General features: G+C 47.8%; 1 long non-coding RNA gene across 1 annotated transcript; it reads right to left on the bottom strand.

Annotated features, from left to right (window-relative positions):
* Positions 1–750: 750 nt before the first annotated feature.
* LOC129380989 (uncharacterized) lies at positions 751–21,080 on the bottom strand. Its single transcript, XR_011892291.1, has 3 exons — positions 20,760–21,080; positions 1,411–1,502; positions 751–927 (listed from the first exon to the last, which is right to left on the bottom strand). It is a non-coding gene; the product is annotated as an uncharacterized lncRNA (long non-coding RNA).
* Positions 21,081–27,197: the final 6,117 nt, after the last annotated feature.

The following is a 27,197-nucleotide window of genomic DNA, read 5'->3' as shown; positions in this document are numbered from 1 at the left end:
TCGAGAAAATTGGCACCAATTCGATCTAAATAACGTGTTGTCACAGATAAAAATGTCAGTGGCGATGTAGCGGCAACGCTATAGAAATTGACGTGAGCATTAAGTCGCACCAATTTGAGGTGCCTGATCCCTAATTTGAAACGCGTTCACCACTTTTCAAGGTTGCTCAGGGGTGCGCTCGCCACACATCCTGCATCTACGAGGAGCGAAGTGCAACTGACAGTGGGGTCAAGAGCAGACCACTATCAGTTGCACTACACACACGCGTGCACTGTTCTATGCCCTCGCATCCCCCTATCTGCCTATACCACACTACCGGCTTAGCACACTTCACACGCACACTTTCTTCCACTCCTAACGCTAACGCTTTAAAAGCCCCCTTGAACTGCGTCTTGAATATCGGGATATGGCATGAAAATATGCGATCCAGTGCCATCATGCTGACCAAACACGCGTTTACACTTCCGCTGCTGGTTGAGGTAAATGAAAGCAATTTACCACAATTGGTATTAGGACAAGGCTGCTTTGTCCACTTAAAGGCAGGTATTGCTGTCAGCACCTAACCTGGGTATTTAAGGTAGATAGAATTGTTCACGTCCTTACAGCATACCCTGCAGGTTATAAAAACCAACGTCAAGAGTAATTGTGCCCCTGAGCCGTCTTCGGTTAGCACGAGAATATAAATTCGTGAAATACCAAAAATGTGCAATGACAACGTGGCGTTCCCTTCCACTTTCCCACTCACTTCCTAGGTGCCTTGGCGAAAGCACGTTCTTTTTTGTGCATCTCTTTCCTGCAGAACTTGTCAAAGGTGGCTGGGACCTTGATGCTGTCATTCCATTCGGGGCACTGGGAAGCCGAAGCAGCAGGCCTGCAGCCAGCGTGTCTATCTGCACGCGCTTTGTCAGAACTGAAGTGGCCTTGAAACTGCAGATAAAGAAAAAAGCTTCACTACTCTCTATGCCTAGTACTGACTATTTTTTTAAATTTCAGGGACATGACCTACGCAAGCCTATTTGCCGAAGCTTTTGCATCTTATCTCTTCTTAAAACATATGAAGCTCTGTTAGCTTACCAACATTGTTCAGCTCTTTTAATAGCGCAAAATAATAAACTCACTTTCGAGCGTAACGCAACTTTTTCTTTCACGATTGCACGGCAGCTTGTGCATACAGATAACTGCGTTTTGTTTGCGAAGTTCAGAACCTTCTCTACCTTTTCACAACTCAGTCCCTTTTACTTTAGGTGAAATCATTTTTTATACCCTGAACGGCTGCATCTGCAGTTGCAAGAAGGACTTCTTCAGGTACTTGTGAAACAAAATTTTAATGATATTGTAACAGCTAATCAGAAGTAATACAATTCAGACAGTTGAAATATCGCTTATGCTTCCAGAAGAGTAGGGACTTACAATTACAGGCTTGTAGCTTGAAGACCTTAGACGCTGCTGAGGTGAAGCTTGCAGACGGCGCTTAGGTTTCATGCAGGAAGCAGATGACATGGCTGCGTAAAAAATGCAGTGGTGAGTTCATTTATCGAGTTTTGAACGTCACAAAGGAAAACATCCGAGACGCCGCCGTGCAGGTCATAAGAGGTGGGGGGTAGGGGGGGGGGGTAGGTATTGTATAAGCGTCCACCTAGTGGACTGTCCGTTTAGGCCGCTAGGTGGAAATTGGCTGAGGGTGCCTGTTTTTTTTTTTTCCTCACTGGTTCCGCAACCCAGCCAATCAGCACTTCAGCAGCAGCTGAAATGGACATGTTATCCAGGTGGATATTTAGAGAATAACCCTTCCACTAGGATTAACGTTGACCACGTGGAATTCGTCAACGCGCACCAGTCAGATTTTGCGCGAGTGCTTTTAATACTGCTCCTGTTAGAGTGAGTGAGGTCACGAGAAATTGAACTCGCGATATCGTGCTCTGCAAGCTATACGTTTACGAGATCAGCATTGGTGACCGCGCATACGTGTGCTTACATATTTGACATATTAACAAAGCAGGCGGAACGCAAGCGAAACTTACACAAAAAGCTCCCAGAAAGTGCCGAAACAGACTGATTAATGACAATTTGCGCTTATTTCTACTAAATAGAAACTAATTTTGCGCATTTCGTGTGGCGTGAAAATGGCACTGGATGGCAACATAAGATCAGTTCAGTGCAGTCAGCGCGCTTCATTCCCAGAAGATAGGGCTGTATCGTTCAGACCGGAACGCCAGCGTGTACATTTCTCTGATCGCCGTCGAGCGCCTATCCACATTATAATGCCACCTGTAGATCGATCTCGCGACGCATGCCTTCATTATGCTTCGGACACGTGCTCCACTGTTCGCCTTTCATTTGACGCCGACAGTACAGCGAAGGATTGGAACCACCGTACAGCCCCGACTCTATAGCCTCGCAAGGTTATGGTGAATTGTGTTGACATCGTACAATTTGAGACATTTGTATTCTTTATAGCCCAACGGCGGCCGCATTTCGATGGGAGCGAAATGCACAAACACTTGTGTACTTAGATTTAGGTGCAAATTAAAGAACCCCAGGTGGTCCAAATTTCCGGAGTCTCCGGCTACGACGTGCCTCATAATCAGATGGTGGTTCTGGCACGTAAAACTATAATCTATTGTTTATAGCCCACTCGCCCATGGACGTTTAATTGGCCCGGAAAGTAATTTTAGTAAAAGGAAATAAAACGAAATTGCACGAAAAGTGAAGAGTTATTCCCATCAAAACAATTAGCTTGACGTTCACTTCGTTCGCAGCAGCATTGGACTACGCTAGGAAGAACAATGCGCACGAAAACAGTTTCCAGCCGGGAATCCAGGGGCGGAACCTTATAACGCTTCGGAAAGTAAGCCGTTCACTTTGCCACTTACGACACTAAATGGGCCACTCCGAAGCCGGAGGTGGAAGAAAGGGCGGACGCGACCAATAGACGAGAGGGTGCCGCCTGCAGAATTTCGGCATGCTAATTAAATATAAAATATAAATATGCGGCAATTTCTGAAGTTTAAACCTGCGGTGCCGGGCGCTCCATGCTATGCTTTAAGTGATTTATTTATTGATGTCATTCTTGTTCATTCTCAGCCAACATGCAGTATTACAAGCGTACATAAGTTGGCAAAGCGTAGCGCTATGTCGTCTGTTACCAGGAGCTTGCACTATGTACGCACCATGAATACACTGCCAGCACTTCCCGAATGGCGAGCGCAACAAAACCGTGAACTGGTCCTTAGGGCCACCTGTACTAGCGGACTATCAGTTTTCCTTCTTTTTGCGCCCTTCGTCATCGGCTCGGACATGAATCGCTCGCCGCCGCGCTGCCGCTATCCCTGCGATCTGTCCCACGGCGCGTCGCGCGATAGAAGCAATGGAACTTGAACATTACGCTATACGGACCCTGCATTGCCTGCGCGGCCTTCGTCCTGGAGTGGACATAACATAGGCTGATGATGATTACCTGCGCGAAGTAAAATCGAAGAGCGTGGTGCTGACGGTGCGCGCTGTACCGTGAAATTGAGGACGGAAGAGCGGCACACCCGAGCTAGAACAAAAACCACCGCCCCTTCCAGTCCGTGAAGATGGTCGAACGGCGAAGCTGTGTTAGTTTCAACAAGTGTTACACCATGCAAATCAGGCTTCGCAAGCTGTCTACATTGTAAATCTTGCTTCACCATTCATCTCCCGGCGCTGCCGATGTGTTTCCGCGTCTCGGGCGCGCACTTCGGGATCGGCCCCCCGGCGCTGCCGTTTAACCTCGGCATCTCTTGCACGCAGCTCGGGGACGGCTCGACGACGATGAGTCCGTTCACTAGCCAACCCCCGCTGACGCTCGCGGTAGGCAGCTTCTTCAGGAGTACGCCCTACTCGTGGTCTTCCCCTAGTTTTAGCAGGGATGGAATGTGCGGAACCACTAATCCAAAGCTCCGTATATTGGGCGCAAGACCCACAACTGGACATGCGTGCGTTGAAATCGTTTTGATGATTGGTCGGATTCGTTTGGCGATTGACGCGGCTGCCGGCACTTGCTGACGCAAGAAGTGGTGGCAGCCACGCGCTCCGAGTATCGCGTTTCAATCGCTGCGACAATCGTCGATAAAATCGATGCCTATCTGGCTCGGTCGGCGAAAAAACACCGTGTGACAACCGTATAAGATTCGCGTAGAATTCTCACGGAGGGAAAGGGGTCACTACAACCCATTTCCCCCTCTTGAGCTCTTTTCCTTACCCGCTAGGTCACATGGATCCTTTTTAGCGAAGTCTGAGAACGACGGCACAGGGTCCGCATAACAAGCGCTGTAAAAGGGCAGCCAAATAAGATCTTCACAAAACTTTCCGTCCTGCTTCTGTAGTTTTATCAGCCGAATAAAGAAAGCGATGGACCAGCCTAAAGGTTGAACCCTTCCGACTGCTGAATGTCGATCTGCGAGCTATTCACGCTGGCAATAGCACGGGGAATTCGATCTCACCATGCAAATATCTCCTTGGCATTGGCTTTGACACCGGAGGTCACGGGAAAGCTTACGTAGCCCTTCTACCGGCCAACACGGTAATTGCGAGAGCAACTTTGTGGAAAGTGTCGACAACAGAGATTTAGGCCGCTCCGATTGATACTTTATTTTCGACAGACCTGCAGGCCGGTAGCGATGAACCGCAGCGCGGAATTCCTTCCTGTGAGTAGAATGACTATGGTACGCTTGCACCATAGTCTACTCCAATTCGTAGCGTAGCCTGCAAAAGGTCTGCTTAGAAAGCTGGGTGCAAATAATTTTCCGCCATCTCTCCGAACGCGCATTGCGCTTGCAGCCGTGGTCGACACCGTGAGAGAAACGCCAAGCAGACAAGGGCAAGTGATAGCCCTTCTCTACAGATGGGTGTATTCAGATTATATTTTGACGCAAAGTTGTGGCGAATATCCCTTATGAAAATGAACACCGAGTTTCGAAAGAGAACGTTATGTATTCCTAGTGTGACAGACATTCATCAGGAATGCATCGCCTAATGTTTGGCATCACAAGTACATCAGAGACTCAAATGGCAATGCACCTTAAGATTTTTGATGAGAGGAGTAGACAGCTTTTTTGTGTGATTGCTAATGTCAAAGTACATCATAATGTGTACGACGCCAAGTCGTGAAAAATTATGTCTAACGCGACAGCATTATATGGCTTATGAGGCGGAAAATCCGGCATTGTTGGCGTGAACACAGGATGTACGAAAAGGTTACAAACACTCGACCTTTCACGGGAGTCGAACCCACTACCTATGGTGTTAATTAGCGCTACGAATTACGAACTTTTGTGTTAAGACACAGTTAAGCTGGAGTTAGTAAAGACACGGACTCATTACCTTTGGTGGGAGTCGAATACACGACCTTTCGTGTTAATGAAGGCGATGTTAATTAAGGCGCAGTTAATTATACATAGCTAATTAAAACACTAACGACCTTGGGTGGGAGTCGAACCCACGACCTTTCGTGCTAATGAAGGCGGTGGTAATTATGGCAGTTAAGATGCAGTTAAGGCACTCGAAACAACGACATTTGTTGTTAATGAATACGATGTTAATTAAGGCTCATGTAATTAAGATTTTTAATTAAGACACTCGGACTCATGACCTTTGGTGGGAGTCGAATACACGACCTTTGGTGTTAATCGAGGTAATGTTAAGACGCAGTTAATATATTGTTAAGGCACTCGAACCCGATCTTGGCGGAAGAACCCACGACCTTTGTTATTACGGTGACGTTAATTAAGGTACAGTTCATTGAGCTATGGTTAATTAAAGGGAAGCTGAAGCGGTTTTCAATTTCCATGAATTGCTGGGGTTGGGAAGAACAGACCTATTCACTTACGGTTCTGAAATTTTTTTTCTTTGTTTTGGTAATATAAGGGGCAGAAATAGCTTTCTAAATCCCCCCCGCGGACACGCCCCCGTCGCTTCCCGGAGCGCCGGGTGAGGTGGTAGCCAGAGGAGAGAACCGGCGAGAGTGACGTCACTCGGGGGGACGGTACTGCCGGACATACGTACTGGCATGTTTCTTCCCGTCCTGCACTTTACTAAACGACGCTACGAGAGATATGCCGCCGCTGACGTTTGTTTTCTTTTGCGATTTTCGTGAACTGGTGCTTTCTGTGCTGCGTGAGTGCCTACAGCCAAGTGCGCCTAACCTGCCCTCGTTCTGTGCACATTAGGCTGTGCGAACACAGGCGGCCGAGACGATGTGGTGTTTCACATGTTCCCAAAGGACAAGAAACTTGCAGCGCAGTGGGTCCGTGCGGTGAGGAGAGATAATTTCGTGCCGACGAAATCAACTGTGCTGTGCTCGGAGCATTTCCGCGACAGCGGATATCATCGGAGCTTGACAACGATGCGGGCAATCGGTATTCCAATTAAATCGGCGCGACTGAAGCCCGGCGTTGTTCCGTCTATATTCTCCCACAAGACAAACACCTCGCCACCTCCAAGAGCGGCCTTCGCCAAGAGGAGAAAGGGTGAGGTAAGGGTTTTAATGTGCACACGGGTAATGTTTTAAACAGATGATCACCTGAGTGTCGAACAAACGGCCTTACAGTGGCCTTTGACGAAGCGAGGTGGAGGCACAGCCGGGAATATGCACATGCGTGCAAACAGCTTGCCGTTTTCATCTTGTTTTTCCCCTGCTGTGTCACGGAACACTGTACTACGGCTGTTTGTTCGGTGCTGTTTTGATACGGTGAAATAACTGACCGGGGGTACGCTTATGCATTACGTGATATCTGCTATTCGTCCTACCACGCGGTGCCCGCAGGTTTAGCTGTTCAGCATTCGTGTTCAAATCGCACGACATGAGGCGTTACGGTAATATTTTCATGCTCGCGATACAGTAGTTGAACTCTGCGTGTAAACACTTCGTTCCGTAGATTTCGCACTCACAGCTTGCTACCAGCAGCGATATGCCGCAAAAACAAGCGTCGGCACAGCCGCGCCCGTGGCAAGGCGAACGGGCTCAAATAATGAAGTAACGTTGTGAGGTATTGAACTTGTCAGCGTTCGACGTCGTCTAGCCCAATACAGGCATCGCTGCTGCACAAAAAATGTTTTCTTGCCTTTGTACCTAGAGATCTAGCTATGTATCAGGCATGACAAAATTATTATTTGAAAGTAATTATATTACATTACTCATTACTTTCTTATTACAATCATCGATTTGAATTACATTACCGATTACCGCTTTTAAATATGGTATTACTTTACGATTGCTTCCAAAATGTTTTCATGCATACAAGAAGCAAAAAGCAAAGTTTAAAGGGACGCCAACCTTTCTTCAAGGTAACACACTTGCCAACATTTCATGCCCTCCCCCCCATGTTCCTCCACAACACCTCACGACACGACCAACGTTCTGGCACCGTACACAACTTACTGGTGCATATTTAACGCAATTAATAAATTACTTCAGCCATGAAATTACAGACACCAAATAATTCACATTGCTAAATCACTAGACAGGTAATCCATCACATAAATTACTGAAGAAGTATTTCAATTACTGGAAGTAATCCAACTGTTCTCATGTTTGCTGATATGCATGATATGCTGAAATTCATGACATCCATGCCTTGCACTCTTTCAGGTTCTAGCAGAGCACCTACGGAACCGAGCCCCTGATGAACCTGTTCCACTACCATCACCAGTCGAAGAGTGAAGGAGCCAGTGTGACACAGGCACATAATGTTGAAGAGCTTGAAGTAGCCAAACGCGGCACTTATGTTCGCGATCGTGTATCAACATGCAAAAAACCACGGAACTTTAGACAAGCAGCGGCAAGGTGCTTGACATCGCGTAATTACACCCGTGTCTACAATCTAATGAGAAGTTAGTGCTTCAGCATTTTTCCAGCAGCAAGTTACCAGTGACACTTTAGCGCATTTTTTCTCCCGTCATTGGAACGTGATGATGATTGAAGTTTAGTGGCGCAAGGGCATCAAGGCCAAAGAGCGCCAGGACATGTGGTTTGGTTTAGTAGAATTGTGGGTTTAGTTCTATGGCTTAAAATAGAGGCTGTATAGAGGCCTACATGTAAGACAAATCTATAAATATTAGTGAATGAATGTTAAAATAATTACGAAGATAAATATAAAGCTTCGAATGCTTGGTTATAGGCACACATAGTAAATTATTGCCGATAGCCCGAGTCCCTTGCTGTACAATTCTTGATTACGCAAGAAGTGCAAGAGAGCTCAGACATACTTTGTACATCAGACCATGCCTCACCTGTGAGGCACAATCTGATGGTTAGGATGATATGAGATTATGTCTAGAAAATTAACTTCTGCAAGATAATTAAGCACTCTTAAAGTTAAAAAATGCATCCTCTGATAAAAACATTGATGGATGGGGGGTATATGATTTGAGTAAAGTTCCCTAAAATGAGCCACTCGCTCTCGGTGAAGTTCAGAACATTGAATGAGGACATGTAGGACAGTTAAGTTCTCGCCACAGCGTGTGCACGTCGGTGGGTCAGTTGCAGTCAAGAGGTGTTTGTGCGTGCCATAAGTGTGTCCTATTATGAGTCGTGCCAGTGTGACTTCGGTGTGTCTATCAAGCTTCAGTGGGAAAGGTTTGGTTAACTGCGGTTTAAGCAGGTGGAGCTTATTTTCAACTTCCTTGTCCCATTCAGCTTGCCAATGAATACGGAGCGCCTTTCGTACCACAGGTTTCATGTCCACACCAGGCATCCTGCTTACATCAACGGTATTCCTATGAGCCGCTTGTCCAGCATTTTCGTCCGCCATTTCATTGCCTGCGATCCCAGAGTGGCCTGGCACCCAGCATACAACAAGAGCTAGGTTTTGTTTATACGCTACGTGAATGTGTTTAAGGAGCATGTTTAATACAGGGTTTCGGCTTGCTTTACCACAAGACAGGGCCGTGACAACGCTTAAAGAATCTGTGACTTTTGTATTTTGTGTTGTACTATATGCTCAACAGTTATCAGAATACCGTATGCTTCCGCTGTAAAGATGCTGCTATTTTTATGCAAGGTTCTAGAGTTGGAGAAGTTTGGGCCATGGGCTGCACATGATACCGAAGTTGCAGACTTTGAAGCATCAGTGAAAAATGCCATCGATTTATACTTGTCTTCAAGGGCCAAGAAATGTTGCTGGATGAGGGCATTTGGACAACTCTTTTTGTTAAGTTCTGTAAAGGACAAATCACAGGTGACTGTACATTCATCCCAAGGTGGGATGGGTTCAACGTAGTCGCTTTCCTGCAGTTCTGTGAAATCTACTCCGAGTTTTTCTGCAACAGAATTTACTGCTAACGGGAACGGCGGGGCGTGTGAAGGCCTGTTTAAGTACAACTGATTTCTGGACTGATCACTTATGAGTGCTTTGCATGGATGTTGTTTTAGTGACATGATTCTTATTGCATAGGTGACTCCCAGATATGTACGTTGATAATCCAGCGGCCACTGATCCGATTCTGCATATAGACTTTGGACGGGGCTCGTCCGAAAGGCACCAAGTGCTAGACGGATACCTAAGTTATATACAGGATCGAGTACTTTAAGTGTTGTCTTTGAAGCCGACTGGTATACAATACATCCATAGTCTATGCGTGACAACACAAGACTTTTAAAGAGATATAGGAGGCAATACCTATCTGTTCCCCACGACTGGTGGGATAAAATCTTTAAAAGGTTCATAGTTTTAAGACATTTCAGCTTCAACTGTTTTATATGCTGCATGAAGCTTAGCTTACTATCGAAGATTACACCGAGAAATTTTTGTTCTTTTCTATTTACAAGGCTTCTCCCATGCATCGTAATGCAAGGGTCCGGACATACGCCTCTTCGTCTAGAAAACAGCACACAGGAAGTCTTTTCTGTACTGAATCTAAACCCGTTTTCGTCGGCCCATTTCGTGAGCCGATTAACAGTCAACTGGATCTGGCGTTCACATATGGACAGGTTGCAGGATTTAAAGCTGATTTGGATGTCGTCCACATAGACAGAATAAGACACCATTGATGGTATAACAGAGCGGAGAGAGTTCATTTTGATTATAAAAAGTGTGCAACTTAGCACTCCTCCCTGTGGTACACCGTTTTCTTGAATAAACATGCGCGATAGTACATTGCCAATTCTTACGCGGAACTTTCTTTCAGATAAGTAATTTTGCAAAATATTCAGCATACTGCCACAAATTCCATAGGACGACAGGTCTTGCAGAATACCGTGTCGCCAGGCAGTATCGTATGCCTTCTCAAGATCAAAGAATACAGATAGACAGTATTGGCTGTGTACAAATGCATCACGTATATATGATTCAAGGAGAACTAGATTATCGGCTGTAGACCTCGCTCTTCGGAAGCCAGATTGGCGAGGGTCCAAGATACCATTATATTCCAAAAAGAACACAAGACGACGGTTAATTTTTTCAAACACCTTAAGTAAGCAGCTAGTGAGTGCAATTGGCCTGGAACTGTTAACTAAGGAAGGGTCTTTGCCGTGTTTGAGTATTGGCAGGACTATTGCTTCTTTCCAAGATGAAGGTATATGACCAGTTGCAAAAATCTTATTGTAAAGAGCTAAGATGCAGTTTAGGGTCTCATAAGGGAGATTCTTGATTATTTCATATGTTATTGTATCAGAACCTGGAGCCAAGCTACCACAAGAGCCTAGGGCAAGTTTGAGTTCTTGGAACGTTAATGGTCTATTGTACCCTTCTGATGACTTTTTTGGACGCAAAGGAATATTTTCAGCTATTCTTTTATTGTTTAAGAAATTTTCGGAATAATTTTCTGAACTTGATACTCTCAAAGTGCTCGCCAAGAGTGTTTGCTTGATCTGCTACTGAATCACCAGAGCCAGTGACGAGAGGAAAAGGATTTGGACGTTGTTTTTTCAGTTTGCGTACTCTGTTATATACTTTGCTAACATCCGTGTATGAGTTTATTGAGGATATGTAGCGCGTCCAGCTTTCTCTTTTGGATATTCGGCGGATACGGCGTCCATTTGCTTTGCCGTACTTAAATTCTATTAGATTTTCTGTGGTTGGGTAGCGTGAAAACCTACTCCATGCTTTGTTCTGGCGTTTCTTTGCAGTTTCGCATTCTGTTCCACCATGGCTTTGGATTGACTTTATATGTACAGGACTGAGGGATGCAGCTTTTATCAGAACAGAGAATATGTTCAGTGATGTAGCTGGCCAGTTCCTCTACACCTAGGTGGTCCACATCTTCCAGGCACAGTTTACATATGCTTCTGAACTTTGACCAGTCTGCACTATGAAGTTTCCACTTTTTGGGGTAAGCTGGTCCATCGTGCCACTTTGTTGTTTCTAGGAGTGTAGGGAAATGATCGCTCCCGTATGGATTACTGATAACTCTCCATTCCAGGTATGGGAGAAGTGACGCTGACCCTATTGCTAAATCTATACATGAATACGTGTTGTGTGTGGAACTGTAAAAGGTTGGCTCTGCCTTGTTAAATAGGCAGGCTCCAGAAGAAAGAAGGAAGTTCTCTATTGCCCGTCCTCTCGCATCACATCTTGAGTCGCCCCAGAATGTGCTGTGAGCATTGAAGTCTCCGATTATTATATAAGGTTCGGGAAGCTGGTCAATCAGCTTTTCAAATTGTGCGATGTCAAACCTTTCATCAGGCGGTAAATATATAGAGCAAATAGTTATAAGTTGGTTGAACAATATAGCCCGAACAGCCACTGCTTCAAATGAACTTTGGAGTGATACATGCTGGCATGCTACTGACTTTTGGGCTATGATTGCCACACCACCTGAAGAAGAATTGCCATTATTTCTATCTTTACGGAAAATTATGTACTGTTTTAAGAAGTTCTGGTGTGTAGACTTTAAATGTGTTTCTTGAACACAGAACAGTCGTGGCTGATATTCCTCTAGTAGATCTTTGACGTCATCTAGATTGCGAAATAGGCCCCTGGCATTCCACTGAATTATTTGTGCAGCCATATTGAGGAAGATTTTTGTTGTCTGTGTTCAAGAGCACGTGGTAAAGACAGATGAATATGTATACAAGGGCGGTAACCGTTTAGGTTACCGGTCCCTTTCTTTGAGCAGTTACGGGAATTTTCTCTCGCCTAGCGCGCTCCTGAGAGCGCTGATCTTTCGGCGTCGATGACGCCGGGGGTTTTTGATCGACCTCCATAACCTTCTCCGAGGCGCTGGAGGACCGTGAACTAGGCGCTGAAACTCGCGTCCCAGGCCGTGGAGTTCGGATTAACTTTGGGACCTGCGGGACCGAAGTCGGCAGGTCCACCTTCGATGTTTATGGAGCAGCACTTGCTGCAGCCACCAGGGGGACAGGCGGAGTGATTACTGGGCCACTATCAGTGACCGCGGTAGACTCCCGAGGGATTTGTGACGCTGCCCCCCGTCGCTCCACCTCGGAAAAGCTTGTGTGATCTAAATATGACAGACGTTTCCTTGCTTCGTGAAATGTTATATTTTCTTTGACCTTTAATGCAATAATTTCTTTTTCTTTCTTCCATTTAGGGCATGTTCTAGAGTAGGCTGGATGGCTTCCATCACAGTTCACGCAATGTGGAGATGAGTCACAAGTGTGATGGATGATCGTTCGAGCTGCATTTTGCGCAAGTCAGCCTTCCTCGGCATGTCTGGGATCCATGCCCATACCTCTGGCACTTAAAGCACCGTCGAGGATTTGGGATGTACGGCCTAACACGTACTTTGATATAGCCTGCATCCAATGTAGTAGGCAGTATACTGGTACCAAAGGTTAATACTATGTGCTTTGTTGGAAGTTGTTCATTGTTCCTGCGGATTTTGATTCTTTCTACTTTGATCACATTTTGGTCCTGGAAACCTTCAAGCAGCTCTTCGTTACTAAGGTCTAGGAAGTCGTCTTCAGAGATTACTCCACGGCTCGTGTTCACGGTTCGATGTGCCGACACAGTGACTGCTACATCGCCAATGCATTTCAAGTCAGTAATTTTATCGTGTTGTGTTTTATCCTTCAATTCAAGGAGCAGGTCTCCATTCGACATCTTTGTAGCTTTGCACCCAGGTCCTATAGTGTTTGCGAGGCATTTCGCCACCAAGAAGGGGGAGAATTTACGCACGCTCTTGTTGCCTTCACTGTGGATTACTTGGTATTTAGGAAAGTGTTCTTGATTGTTCTTCAAAAAGAATTGCAACGTTGCATCGGTGCGCCCTCTTTTTAGAGGGCGATCAAGGGAAAGTGGTTTACTAGAAGCCATATAGGGGTCTTGAGTTCGGCAGCAGCGCCAACCGCCCACCACCGAGCCGAACATGGGGACGGAGCAAGTCTTACGCGTAAGACAGGCCCTCGCCAGTTGTACGGTGCTGCTATAACCCAATCTGGAGTACCCAAAGTTGGCCACCCACACAAGGTTAACCCTCGCTGCCAGGAAAGTCGGAAGTAACTAGAAGAGAGGAGAAGACAGGAAAGATTGAAAGGAGGAGAGAAAGACGCAGAATGGAGAGGGGGACAGGAAAAGGCAACTACCGATTTCCCCCGGGTGGGTCAGTCCGGAGGTGCCGTCTATGTGAAGCAGAGGCCAAAGGGGTGTGTTGCCTCCGCCGGGGGGCCTTAAAGGCCCAAACACCCGGCATCGGCTCAACCCCCAGGATCCCCCTTTCCCCAGACACGGCTAAGCCGCGCACGGTTACACGCGCGAGGGTCCAACCCTCGTGTGCTCGGGTCCGTGGTGTCGCAACACACCAAACGCCTGCTGACGCCCCTGCGGGGCCGTCATGGGAACGTGCAGCTACATGAAAAAAAAAAAAACATACGTACCAGCTAAGATTTCCAACGCGCGAGAAGGTGCACACATCGCTCTCGCTGTTGGCACACTCAACATCGTCGTTGCCGCCATCGTTTTCCGTACCGGCTGTCGGTTCGAACATGTACGTCGAAAACGCAAGCTGTCCGAGACAGCGAGAACGTTCCATAATGCTTACAACTCAGCCATAGAATAAAGAACAACTTTGACTCAGCTATGAAGCCAGAACAGAACAGCGTGTTACGCTCTGAAACGGCGGCGCCGACCGGCGACTGCCGCGAATGACGTCACAGCGGCCCCGACTAATCACGGGCAACAGCGGCGTTCGCGCGATGCCCTGAGGCGCTGGTGCGCGTTTTCTTGGAAAAACAGCCGCTTGCGTTTGTTTCCGCCCTTTTTGAACCTGATATTCGTGTTCAGGGGACTGAAAACTGTAGAATGCCGCAGAGAACTCATTTTTTTAGAAAAGTGTTTCAGCTTCCCTTTAAGGCACTCGAACCCACGACCTTGTCAAAACATTACCTTTGGCGTCAATTAAGGTATTTAATTAAGATAGTTAATTATGGCAGTCAGACCCATGACTTGGTAAAAATCTAACCCTTGGCCTTTGGTGGGTGGGAGTGGTTTAGATTCATGGATGGGGCAGTCTAAGAGACAAAAATAAAGAAAAACGATATAGCACGGCGTGAGCGCCGAGTACCGTGTTATTAGTCCCTTGCGCTCTCACCAATTATCAATGTATCGCTTAAATAAATAAAGGGGGTGATGCATGCTCTGGAAACAATGCGGATTTATCCGGGCTACACACAAAACACTAACGCTTTGTTTTAATTTTTTTTAAAGAGCACTGAGTTCGTGCTGCCCTGTTATCACTTTTGGTAAACAGTGCAGACCTGTAGCGTATGCCTGGTTCTGCATGTTTTAGTTTCTTGGCTGTGTTAGTTGTCTTTAAGTGGCAACCGACAATTTCGCAGATTGACATGATCATGACAATGCAAACTGCGCGTGAGCGGCAGCGTCTGTTTGCTGGAATGCACTGTAGTGCTTGGTTGAAAGCACATCGTACGCCGGTGGACATTTTTGGCACACACCACATATAGGGCACATGTACGCTGCAGACATGTGGGTTTTTCGAGCAACCTTCGTGGGTCGCACGATAAACACGAAAGGCACGGACGACAGGAGTGCAAACCGCGCACATTAAACACACTGACACGAAAGCAAGATACGGACGACACGGGTGTAACCTGCGCCACACGAGCAGATTTGATGCTTTCCGACTGACACTGTTGCAACGTGCACTGAAACAACGCACACTGCACATGCGTACCTCGATCATTGCGTCAACAATGTGTGAGGCAATACAGTTGATGTTAACGAGAGCACGAAGTGATTTAAAATGATGTGATGGCACAGGTAGCACGGGGAGGAGCGAAAGACGTAATTCACAGGCTTTAAGATAGGTGACCGAAGTGCAAATCGTTCGAATAACGCCACAGCGACGGCTTTCTATAGGGATAACATTTTTTCATCTCTAAGGCCATGCTTTTGCTGGCTGCGGAAAGCAGAAGAGATTTAAAATTGAGAATGCGTCAGAATTTATGCCAATCTAGAACTTACAATATAGACTTATCTGTGGTTTTGTGTCCCGCAACATCTCTACGTAGTTCGGCGCAGTACGCCACAAAACATGAGTACTGGTTAATATTTTAGGCATCACGGAGGCCATAGCAGCCGCACAAGTCCCTAACTGACGCTGGACCCATGCGACCTGTTGGTGGCGCCACCCACCACCCCATTTCAAACGGGACGCTCATAGCATCCATCCACTCAACCTCTTGCTCTGTTTACAAGGAGTCGGTCGGGTGTGCGAGCTGCAACTATGTGCGGTTTGATCGTGTGTTTGTGTTTGCTGTAATGAAATGCGACTTAGTTCGCGTGCGCATAAATGCCAGAAGACAGCTTGTCTCGATGAAAATTCGCCGTATGCGTGGCGAGCCAGCAAAATGTGAACCAACGATGTTCAAGCCGTGGAGTGTTCCCTTTGTCCCTGGTTGTCGTGGAAAGTTTGGCCAACATCGCAAAGAAATGCGTACATCCGCCGCCAAGGTTTGTGAGTGCTGGAGCTGGCTAACACACCCAGGGTCAGTTCTAGTAGTGACACATAAATACCCAAGTGAATGGGAAGGCGGCGCCGCGGTAGCTCAATTGGTAAAGCATCGCACGCGCAATGCGAAGACGTGGGATTGTCCCCCACCTGCGGCAAGTTGCTTTCATCCATTTTCAATTCCAATAATTTATGATTCATTTAATTCAATTAGTAAGTACAAGTAATTTCCCCTGTCTGTTCCTTGGTGCCTATGTTTGCTTGCTTCTCATGATTAATGAAAATCGGACCTCTCGGTTAACCCCCTTCTCGTACACACGCACACACGCTGCATATATCAAGCACCGAAGACGGTCAGGCACACGTAACATCTTTAAATAAGGTCGGACTGCCATCGGGAACGCATCAGAAAATGTTACCGCACCTGCTGGTTAATGTTATAGGAATACTACAAACGCGAACAATCTAATTCGTAAGATCATAGAAGTTCATTAGCAAAACATGAGAATCACAAGAAAACTGCTCTGGAGTGTAAATTAGAAAGACATTTCATGCTCGCAAGAAAAACTCAACTACTCAACAGAAAGACTGTGGCCAATATTTTTTAGGATGACATTAGGAATAGATCAGCAAATTCTAAAGAAGCATCAGAAAGTCAAATGACCGATGTCAAAATTAGCGACTCATGTGAAACTCATCTCACATTTTCTTAAGGCATTCTTCCTTTCGCTTCATGTCTTCTGTTGTGTGCTCCATGTATGCGATGTGATGCGAGCTGGCGTAGCAGACGACTTGGTGCAACAAGCCTCGCAAGGGAAATGTTGATTTTTTTTGTCCACCCATAGGTTAACCCCGCGATATGTAGCTGACGCTACTATGCCTCCACAAGCCAGCATTGCAGGGCGTATGCGCTACGGCAGTATCGCTACCATGCGTACGTATACCTTGATTGCGAGTGTATGCCGAATTGCACCACCTAGCACATTGGCGCAGGGGTCGCTTAATGTAAAGAAATCACGCAGCGCGCGTTCTCGCTTGCGTAAATATCCCCCCCTTTCATTTCATGATTTGCTCCCTTACTGCTTTCTCACGTTCGCGCAAGGCGCCTCTGCCTGACACGTGCACTGCTAGGCAGGATTTCACAGTAGCGGCACCTCGTAAAGCAACGCTGGTAACGGCCAGTTGGCGCACCGTCACCAATAGCGCTATAGCTGCGTCGTAATATGGCCGACATACCGCTGAGCCGCGTGCTCGTCATAAAGCGGTGACTCATACAGAACTCGCCCATGATAGCGGGGCGCGTCGGTTACAACCAGCGGATATGCCGGTGTTACTACACTTTGGTACGAACATGAGCGGGCCTTGACTCCAGGCCAGGCCAAGCGCCCAGTCGCTGCGCGGCGCAATGATGCAATTGGGCCAGCACTCGCAGGGGTCCGTTATTTGTGCTCACGACGGTACATATACGTATGCAGTCGCGTACCACTTTGTGTTGTTGAAGAGAAGCAAGGAGGAAAATCAGTGTGCTTTACATTTTCATCCGCGTTTTAGATTAAGCTGTGGAACAGAAAAAACATCTTATAAGACAAATCACATGAGTGTCACAGGTGACCACTTTCGCGACTTTCTCCTGCGTCAGGGCAAACGCGAAATGGTCCACGTGGAAGCAGCGTCGATTCAGCCTCCGTTGCGAGAAACCAAAAGCGCAGCCAAATGGCGCGGCACAATTTGGCGCGGTAAAACGTGTGCCGAAGCTGCGCCTGAGTAGCTGTCCCTTCATTGCCACTGAATGTTGTCCGCGAGTATAGGCAGGGCTTCCGTGCTGAGAACCGTGCACATGCGCCGCGGAAGGTGTCGTGATTAGGCCGCGCACTAATTAGGAGCCATGCGCTCTCGTGTTTCCCCATCATAAATCGCACGGCTGCAAGTAGGCCACGCACCCGCGTCATTGCTATGGTGAAACTATGCCACCAACAAAGCCTTAGAATTTTACAAATGTTTCCCACAGTCAGAATGGCCACAATACTGACTAGTCCTCTGACGAACTGGGTGGGTCTGACGTACAGGTCATTCCTGCACAGCCCTTTGTCTCTCCAACATTACGATCATACACATTTTGTGTGCTTCAAATGCATGACTGAAGACCTTTGAATGAACTGCATATGCGGAAAAGTGGCTTTTGCTTATAATAAAGTTGGTGTTATCTGCTTTAACTGTAAGTATTTCAAGTCAAAAGAAAACCATGTTTAACGCCCAGAGCGAACATACGGGATGTGGAGGTAAGCTGACAACTGCGTCCACATGTTTTAATGCGTACCTAAATTCAAATACATATTGGCATTCATATTTAAGCCCAGCCAGAGTCCGGACCCCGGTAGACAGGAATAAAGCTTGCGACCACGGGCTCAGTAACGGCCCTGTCACAAGACCACACTACGCCGTTTTTTTCCTACCGACTTGCTGGGACAGCTGTCCAAAATCCCAGTGGTCCTATGATACTGTACCGACGCCAATAGTGTGCAGACGGTTCGCAAGGGGCTCGCAAGACTGTTCGCATGAGAAAAAATCGTAAATATTCTGCAAGTAACCTCCAACAGAGCGCAACTTTCTGCGTTTGTTTCCATTTACAGGTATATCTGCAGAAGTATACTGTAGGGGTTGGAGCAGATCCCACCGCTGGCGCCGGTTGTAGGAGTTTGGGACGGACGTCGAGATGAAACAAACTTGGGAGGATTTATTTTACATTATATACAGAGAGGTGAGAGTCAAGTAACAGTAGTACAGTCATTAAGGGCCGGCAGCAACTCGGACGCTGCGGCCCGCGGCAAGAAGTTCGAGAGAGGTCAATCAGGGAATGCTCTGGTCTCTCTGGAATGCTTCTTTTAAACACTTCGAGGACTGGAAGTCGCGTCATGTTCGGCCAATGGGAGAGCCCGCTCAGATGACGCCACCTTCGGCCAATGGTAAGCACCCGTGCGGTGATGTCACACCCGGCGTCTCCCCGCGGTCTTGCCTTGCTGTGGTGCAATGCTCTCTTCAAAGGCGGAGAAGGGGGACGATTGGGCTCCATTGTCCGAGGGCTCACCTGCTCCCGGTGGTACGGCCCCGCTGTGGTGGCAAATGCCTTCTTCAAAGGCGAAGAAGGGGGACGCTTGGGCCTTCCCGGTACATCGCAGCCGTCTTGTTTCGGGACCCACTTTCCTTGCAACAATGCCGGGCTACCCCTTCGTTTTCTGGAAAACTCAAGCATTGAATAGCTACCGGCGGCGTACGAACTTGTTGGCACGTGAACTTGTTGGCTCGAGCGATCCTCTGGAATGTGCTGCGATTCGATGTGGTCCGGGGAAACTCGAAGTAGGCGCAGGAAACAGCTCCATATCTAACAATACCTACAAATGGAAACAAACGCAAAAAGTTGCGCTCTGTTGGAGGTTACTTGCAGAATATTTACGATTTTTTTCTCATGTTTTTGAGGATGGGTAAAGATTATAAAAAAGCCAGCACCAGTTCAGAAATCGGCACCAACAATTCTGCGGCAGGCACGGTGATAGGGTGGTCGTCTCGTTGCAGTATGACAAATGGTCTGACAATCTGCGGAAAATTCGGCCCCTGTCGAAGCGCCACTTGCTAATCGTCTGCACAATATTGGCGTCGGAACAGTATCATAGGACCACTGGAATTTTGGACAGCTATCCCAGCAAGTCGGTAGAAAAAACTGCGTAGTGTCGGCCTTTGTGACTAGGATATAGGGCCACCACCGGTCCTTCGCTTCAAGTACGGTAGAAACCGCGTAGTGCTCACATGAAATCACAACAAAATGCTGCGAGACACATTTGTGCAAATAAGTAGCGTCGCATTACACGTAGAAGAGTAATATGAGCGGCCGGTTTTCGGAAATGGCTGTTCAGCAGACTGATAGGTGGTCCTCGCTTTTCGCTCCATGTCCCCGCTTGAGCGCGGACCATGCGAAGTGAAAAGTAGTTCATTTCATATCACTATGGCCATAATTGAAGTATACGGAATATGGCAGCCCAAAATTGGAGTCGTGTCGGCCCAGAGTCACTGGGCGTTTAGGTCAGGCCGTCCGCTATTGCATCCACGTGTTATAGCCCTAAATTCGCCGAACGATATTGACTCTGGCTCAACGTAAGCGTGGACGCCTGCAAGAGATGACAAAGGTTCACTACAACTTCGGAAACGTGTTCTGGCCTACCTCAAACTCGAATATATATAGAAGTGTACTTGCTGCGACAATTACTTAGCTGATACCATGGTCTCGCTCGGCAACCGTTCTCGCGACCATTGGCGGAACGACGGTTGGCAGAGCAGTTTCGTCGTTGGAACCAGTCTTCCCACTACGACGACTCGCTGTCATCTATCGCGATGATGTCACTGTCGGGCTAGTCTGACGATATATATCTCAGCACCACGACCTGCCGTATTCTCGGTCAATGGCTTCTTGTCGGCTTCGGCGTCGGCTTATGTGACCGGGCTTTAACAAAACGCCGTAAGAAAAAAAAAAATTTGGGTTTTTCCGTGCAAAAACCACGATATGATTATGAGGGACGCCGTAGTGGGAGCTCCGGAAAGCTGGACCACCAGGCGTTCTTTAACGTGCACCTAAATCTAAGTACACGGGTGTTTTTCGCCCCCATCGAAATGCGGCTGCCGTGGCCGGGATTCGATCCCGTGACACCCTAGCCACTAAGCAACAACGGCGGGTGCGCCATAAGCAGCCCGCTTCCTCGAGGGGTAAAACACCTCTAGCACGGCAACAACACACGTAGTACAACACAAACTGCAACACTTCTTAAAGGGAGCCTTGTAAGACGGTGTCAGGAATAAGAAAATAAAATGCCTTCACTGACCGTATTTGTCGCAAGCACTGTCGTTCACGAAAGCAGACTGGGCTGTTGGTACAGCGATGAGCGCAGTTCGGCTGAACAAGCGAATGTTTGACTGGCGTGACCATCGGCACTGTCAGCGCTGCGTAACGGCAATCGCTGGAAGCATTGCACATGCGCAGTAGACGTTTTTCTAGGCTGTCTTTCCGGCGCGCGAATCACGTCACTGGAGAGGCTCATTCGTCGTCTGCTAGCCGCGCTCTTGGCTTAATTGTGAGCTGATACTTTCGGCATTTTAATTTCCCTCTTCTTTAAATATTTGTGCGTTGAGAAAACAGGTAAGAAAAAAAACGAGAAAGGACATAGCTGTGGGGGGCGTGTCTATTTATTGTCATCAGGGTTGTTCCGAATGCAATGTCGGATATAAAAAAAATATGCGGCTCTTCTCTATCCGAGAGTAGATGTAAGCACAGATGGCTACCGGCAAAGTAGATTGGTTGGAGTAATTACGACGACTACTCCTAACCATTTCACAACCATTACAACTATCGGCGGTGAGCCAGACGCTGCCGGCCTGGTCACACAGCGTGGCGCCATCTCTCGAAGGAGGCGTAGCAAAACGCGCGCCACGGAACTAAAGGACCACAGGCGTTGAAAAGAGTACAGGCAACCCTGTCTCAGCGCGAAATGACTATCAGATTATAGTGCACTGTATCCGCTTTCTGAACGTCTCTATTGGATATAACAAATTAAACTTCAGTATACAAGAAGTTACAGCTTGAGTGATATTGGGAACAAATATTAGGAAGAAATGGGAAGCAATATTTTTTTTTTTTTTTTGTAAGTCGTTTGGACAGGGACCAGCGTATGTAATGCGCTCCTGTACAAGGGGACCGCACTTTCTTACGTTTTGACTGGTTGCTCGGATGATGTCGTTTCGTTCTCGCCTTATTCTCGTCTTGAGTGACCGAATAACGGCTCGGGATTTTGGCTCAAGGTCTCTTGAAGGTCGCCGGCAACGGGAGCTAAAAGCATTTCATTCTTAAAACCGAGCATCTTTCGCATACGTCCAGTCTGTCGCCACATGCTATTATAGCTAGAGTTCCCGATAATCAAACACGCTCTATTGTTGAGCCTTCACCGGGAGGTTATTACCAACACTATATGAGGCATATAAGCGTGAAGGTGGCATTCGTGAAGCGAATGCCACCTTTACGCTTATATGCCCTGTGGTAGCTCTAGGACACCTTCAGCGTCCTAGAGCTACCACAGATGACGAAAATGGATGCATAATTGCAGCTGTTGTCGAGAACCATTTTTTTCACTGCCGCAACAGTTGGCGAGGCATTGGATTTGTGCGTTTCAGACACTATTGAGGCGACGTCACCTGCGCAGTGCAGGCTTTGGCAGTTGCGTCGCAGCACAGAAGCCGCAACACGGAAAAACGATGCTGCTTCGCTGCAGAGCAGCACGACTCGCGCACAAGCGAAGACTGCGGTGGGTAGTGGCGTGTCTTGCGCTGAGCGATAACGTTTAAGATTTATTAGCCGATGAAAAGCGGTCCTCGGAGAAAGATAAGAGAGAGAGAGAGAGAGAAAATGATAAATGAAAGGTAGGGAGGTTAACCAGGACTGAGCCCGGTTGGCTACCCTACACTGGGGAAAGGGAAAGGGGGACGGAAAGATTAAAAAAAAAAAAAGAAGGAAAAGAGAAAGTCCACTGGAGATATCAGTCGGTCACTCAGTCTGGATCACAGACGCTGACTCAATCCGGTCGCTTTCAAATATCGCAGCAGCGCTTTTGTGGCCTTTTGTAGCTGTGATATGCGAGGCCATGATCCCAAGATCTTGTTCAAGGTGAACGGCTTTCCATCTAGCTGATGGAGAGCTGTGCAGAGGTCTTGCCTTTCATTTTCATAAGATGGGCAGTAGCACAGTAGGTGTTCGATGGTTTCCTCGACACCGCAGGCATTGCACTCGGCGCTATCAGCCATTCCAATCAGAAATGCATAAGCATTTGTGAATGCGACGCCCAAACGTAAGCGGCACAGCACTGTTTCCTCATTTCGCGGAAGACCTGGTAACAGCCGCAGTTGCATATAGGGATCGAGGGAATGCAAGCGATGGTGAGTGAATTCAGGTGTGCGCCACTTCTCCAATGTCAAAGAGTGCGCTAGCTTGCCTAAGTGTTGGGCTGCGTCGGTCCGCGATAAAGGTATTGAAACAAGGGTTGCTCCCTCGTGAGCTTTTCTAGCAGCTTCGTCAGCGAGGTCGTTGCCGGAGATACCGCAATGACCAGGCAGCCACTGAAACACGACGTCGTGTCCTTTCGCGATCATGTGATGGTGCATTTCTCGTATCTCCGACACGAGTTGTTCACATGACCCGCGACGAAGAGATGCCAGAAGACATTGTAAGGCCGCCTTCGAATCGCAGAATATAGCCCACCTATTAGCCGGTTGGTTATTAATATAATCAACGGCACCTCGGAGGGCAACAAGCTCCGCACTAGTCGATGTTGTCAAGTGCGAAATCTTGTATTGGATGCTTAGTGAATGGGATGGTATAACCACTGCGCTGGTGGAGCTGGTCTGAGTGGAAGAGCCATCCGTATATATATGTACTCGATCAAAGTAGAAAGTGTGCAAACAATCCAGAGCTGCTTGCTTCAAGGCCAAGGTAGGCAGGTCGGTCTTCTTTCTTATCCCTGGAATCGTAAGACGCACTTGAGGTTGTTTTAAACACCACAAAGCTGAGGTTGAACGTGCAGAGGGTGTGAAACCCGATGGTAAGGAGGCACGATGGATGTTGACCTTGTTGGAGAAGGACGCCTGTGGTCGTCGTTCTGGCAGGCACGCAAGAAAGCTTGACTGCATCCGTGAAACATGACGAACATGGGCTCTAAGCGTTTCGGTGCTAATGTAAGTTGTGATCGGATGGTCTTGAGCGATTATAATGGTTCCAGCTGTCGAGGCGCTGCGCGGAAGGCCTAGGCAAACACGTAGTGCCTGTGCCTGCACGCTCTGAAGTTCTCGAAGATTTGACTTGCATGTTTTAGCAAGCACGGGGGAGCTATAGCGTAGGAATCCGATGAACAGTGCTCGATATAACTGTAGCATGGAGCCCACTGACGATCCCCATGTTTTGCCGGCGATGAACTTGAAGACGTGAACAATAGATGTGAGCTTCTTCTTTAAGTGGGCAACATGAGGGCTCCAAGTGAGGTCCCGGTCTACAATGACACCCAAAAACCGGTGATTTCTCTTGTAGGGGATAGGCTGACCATTGATGCATACTGGATAAGGAGTCATCGTTTTTCGCGTAAAAGCAACTAATGCACATTTTTCTGTTGAGATGGTAAGGCCTTGTGTGTGAAGGTAGTCTGATGCCTGTGTTGCTGCTTTCTGTAGCCGTGCGCGAACCTGCAGGCGAGTGACCGCTGATGTCCAGATGCAGATGTCGTCGGCGTAGATTGAAACACTCACTGTTTCCGGTAGGGGTTCGGCCAGCCCAAGAAGCGCGAGGTTGAAAAGAATAGGGCTTAGAACACCGCCTTGGGGAACGCCTCGGCATGTGTAGTGGGCGGTAGTCGGACCATCTTCCGTTCGTACGAACAAGGACCTTTGTGTCAAGTAGTTACTGACCCATCGATAGACTCGCCCTCCTAGTTCAATTGTCAGAAGTGCGTCTAGAATGGTTTGATGGCAAACGTTGTCGTAAGCGCCTTTCACGTCAAGAAAGAGCGCTACTGATAATCGCTTCCGAGATTTTTGTTGTTCCACAGATGATACTAGATCGATGACACTGTCAATCGATGAACGACCGCGTCGAAATCCCGCCATAGAGTCAGGGTAAATTTTATGATGTTCAAGGTACCATTCGAGACGCATGAGGATCATACGTTCCATAAGCTTCCCGACGCAGCTGGCAAGAGCTATAGGCCGATAGGATGCCAATTCGAGCGGTGACTTTCCTGCTTTTAGAAGCGGTACCAGGCGGCTGCGTTTCCATTCCTGTGGGACGACACCATCTTGCCATGAAGTATTAAAAAGGCTGAGGAGTTCTCTTCGTGCTTCTCTGCCTAGGTGGCGCAAAGCAGTATATGTTATGCCATCGGGTCCTGGTGAAGACGAACACCTACATAGCGCCATAGCAGCTTCTAACTCTTCCATAGAGAATGGAGCGTCCATACTTGCATCTCGTGGGCCGGGGATGTTGCCTAGAGCCATGTCAGGGACTGAAACTGTGCCGCCAGCGACGTTCGCACAAAATTCCTCTGCGACGTCTATCTCGCGGCGGTTTTGATAGAGAGCAAGGGCGTTGAATGGGTGTCGTTGCTGGGGACTTGAGCAAAGACCCCGTAGGGTACGCCACACACAGGACAATGGCTTGCGGGGGTCTAGTGAGTCGCAAAAACATTTCCATCTTTGATCCGCTAGCTTATCCATTCGGCGTTTGATCTTCTTTTGCATGCGCCGAGCTTCTCTGAGGTCAAGAATTGACTTCGTGCGCCTGTACCTCCTTTCAGCTCGGCGACGTAGTGCACGAAGCCTTTCCAATTCAATGTCATTCTCTGTACGCTTTGATGGATGTGTGAAGCGGCGTGTACAATCTTGCATAGCGTCAGCAATTATGTATTCTAATCTGCGTGCAATATGTGTCTTGCATGTGTCTTCTACGCGATCTTGAAAGACTGACCAGTCGATTTGGCGAGAGACAACCGGTAATGCGGCGTCTAGTCCATCGATTCTCACATAGGTCGGTATGTGATCACTTCCATGGGTTTCAACATCAGTGAACCACTGCACGCTCAAAGTCAGGCAACGTGACACCAAAGTCAAGTCAAGGCAGCTACTGTATGTAGTTCCTCGCAGAAATGTCGGGCTTCCGTCATTTAGAAGACACAGGTTGTGGCCTGATGCAAAGGATACTAGTGACCTGCCCCTCGAATTTATCCTGGAGCTTCCCCATATATGGTGGTGAGCGTTGAAGTCCCCTGTTATTATCCAAGGACTGGGAGTATCAGCCATAATATCTTCCAGTCTTTTTCTATCAAACTGACTTGTTGGGGAAAGGTAGACGCCAATAAGAGTAAAAGACAGCTTCTTCTTTTTCACAGTAACACAGACGTATTGGTTACCGTCGTGTGGCGCTACGTGTTGGGAAAAATACGTAAGGTCCTTGCGAATGTAAACCAGAACCTTACTACTACGGACACACGTGTTTGAAAGAAAAGGTTCATATCCCGATAGTCTTATGCAGGCTGATAAGTTCGGTTCACAGATTACCAGTATAGGAAAATGGTTTGCAAATACGAACTGTCGGAAATCCGAAATACGAGACCTCAGGCCTCTCGCATTCCATTGGAATATGGAGGCACTTCTCACATCATCCCGGAACGATCTTTGTTGTTGTCGATGAGCCGTGGTTCTGCTGTAGAAGTTCTCAAGCACTGGAGTTCTGAAGGCTCGCCAGAACCGGACTGATGGCATCCAGCACTTGCAATGCACTTCGAGCTGTTGGTGTCTGTAGCTTGTCCAGTAGAACACGAATAGCACGCACCAGAGAGCTGATCATAACAACAATTTGTTGATCTTGGTCCGCCAATTTATCAGGAACAGACGAAGTGTCCTCTACTGTAGAAGTATCATTACGCTCAGTAGGGGCATGTAGCTTCGGGAGTGCAGGCCACGCGTCAGCAGCCGTGCTGTTCGGTGCACCCTTGTCCTTTGAGCTGACTGCGTTTGACCTGGGTGGAAGAGTGGGTGGTAATATACGTGTGTGGCGTTCTGCAGAGGCTTTGGAGGCTCTTGATCGACGTCGGCGACGTGATCGTCGTCGCTTAATAGATGCTGCTGCTTCTCGGTGAGACGAGTGGTCTCTAACCATTTTCTTCAATATTTGCATTTCCTTTCGAATCAAAGGGCATTCCTTCGAAGATGCATCGTGAGGGCCGCTGCAGTTTGTGCACTTCAGCACACTGGCCTCGCACGTGTTTGTGGTGTGGGGCCCAGTGCAGCGAGAACAGACGGTAGTGTTATTGCACACACTACTCACATGTCGAAGCTTCTTGCAATTCCAGCACTGCAGCGGTTTTGGTATAAAGGGGCGAACTGCGTGTCGGAAGTGGCCCACTTTTACGTGCGATGGGAGGGATTCGCCCTTAAATATGATCTTCACACACCGTGACGTGCCGAGACGAAACGCGTTTGTGATGATGGTGCTTTCCGTAGCTGGCTTGATTAAGATTGACAGATCGGAGTCGACGATGGTCTCGTCAACATCGTAAATTACGCCAGTGCGGACTTGTTTGCCGAGCGGAATATAAGGGCGGACTTTCATCCCGCCAAGTTCCGTGACCTTGCGCAAGGAATCCAACGCAGCCGCGTGTTCTACGTCAATAGCTAGCACGTTCTTACGGGTGTTCACCCTGATGTCTTTGATTTCGTTTGGAGCCAGCGCC

Source organism: Dermacentor andersoni, chromosome 1 (assembly GCF_023375885.2).
Source record: "Dermacentor andersoni chromosome 1, qqDerAnde1_hic_scaffold, whole genome shotgun sequence".
NCBI classification, from domain to species: domain Eukaryota; kingdom Metazoa; phylum Arthropoda; class Arachnida; order Ixodida; family Ixodidae; genus Dermacentor; species Dermacentor andersoni.
The sequence above is the reverse complement of the archived record's forward strand: the minus strand, read 5'-3'. Positions and strand labels throughout refer to the sequence as shown.